At 60.8% G+C, this 1,379-nt stretch overlaps 1 protein-coding gene across 1 annotated transcript in view; it reads right to left on the bottom strand.

Moving 5' to 3' along the window:
• The window catches only part of FGFR2 (fibroblast growth factor receptor 2), an 89,473-nt gene that overhangs the window by 14,524 nt on the left and 73,570 nt on the right, over nt 1-1,379 (bottom strand). The window lies entirely within an intron of this gene.

The following is a 1,379-nucleotide window of genomic DNA, read 5'->3' as shown; positions in this document are numbered from 1 at the left end:
AGTCCTGGGAACGCCCAGGCCTTCCATCCGGGAAAATCGAGGGCCTCTTGTCAACTTCGGTTTCAGAAACCAGAGCCTTGAAGATGTGGGACGAAGAGTCAAGAGAAAGAGAAACACACCTTTACCCACAATCACCTGGGAAGGCCCCTCGCCTTCCTGGGAGCGCACGGCTTCGCGGAGGCGTCTCCCTGACCCTCACCCCGAGCTGGGCTCCATGAGGGTCCGTGCACGGCCCCCTAAAGGCCCCCTCTGGGACCACACACACTGCGGTCCAATCAGGGGCTGCCTGGTCCAATCGTGTCCGCCCCCCGCCTCCCCCCCACCGCCAGCCACGACCAAGACTTTGGCCAAGACAGTGGGACCATGGGGTTCAACGTGACCGGGCAGAGCGGCTCCCCGCCCACCTCGTCCTGCCCCCGGCACCCCTGCCCAGGTCAGCTGCCTCCCGCTGTGCCCACCAGCCCCGTCCAAAGCAAGGAGCAAAGAGGGGGCAGGAGAGCGAACGGCTGACCAAGTGCCCCAGGCGGAACCGGCCCCTCCCACAGGAGGCTGGCCTTCCTGGAGCTTTAGTGCCGTTGCAGGAGGGCCCGGCCCGCCTGGCGCAGTGGACAGAGCGCCGGACTGTGGACGGAAGAGCCCAGGGTCCATTCCCGCCAGGGGCACACCTGGCTGCAGGCTCGATCCCTGACCCAGGTCGGGGGGCGTGCAGGGGGCAACCAATCCGTGTGTCCTCACATCGATGTCTCTCCCCCCCTCTCCCCTCTACTCTCTAAAAATCAATGGAGAAATACCCTCCGATGAGGCTTAACAATTTTTTTAAAGCTGAGCCCTGTTGGAGGAGAATTGGGAGCTGAGGGGGGGCAGAGCATGTCTTCTCCAGGCCGTTCACATGTCGTCGCCAGGCCTCCTTCTCTGGAGAAATCCCCGAACCCGGAGACGGATCTGGCACCGTGGGGTGATCACTTTTTTCCTTCTTGGCCCCAAAGCACCTCTTCCTGTCAGACGCCCTCGGTCAACTCCAGGGCTTCCTGTTTATCTCATTGAGAAGATGCCCTTGATGGTGGCAACTACGTTATTTATAAACAACAACGCTGACACGCTAACACACACTAACATGCGCCTTCCCACACGGACCCTCCGGCGCGGGCGTGTGAGCTGCGTGTCCACAGCCCCCCTTCCCGGGGTCTCTTCGCCGGGCGCCATAAATCAGGCTTTTAACGAAACGCGCTTTCTGTGTATTTCCACCGCCCATATGGGGGATTAAGTGAGGAAGTGGGGTTTTTTCTTCTCTTCTCTCTTTAAAGGGCCACCAAGACACTGTGTTATCGCCTTCTACCGGGTTAGAAGGAGCAGCCGGCGGGCACCTCACAGGGCACAGG

The sequence above is a fragment of the Myotis brandtii genome, unplaced genomic scaffold (assembly GCF_000412655.1).
Source record: "Myotis brandtii unplaced genomic scaffold, ASM41265v1 scaffold628, whole genome shotgun sequence".
In the NCBI taxonomy this organism is placed as follows: Eukaryota; Metazoa; Chordata; class Mammalia; order Chiroptera; family Vespertilionidae; genus Myotis; species Myotis brandtii.
Note: the sequence above shows the minus strand (reverse complement) of the source record. Positions and strands in the feature narration are given on the sequence as shown.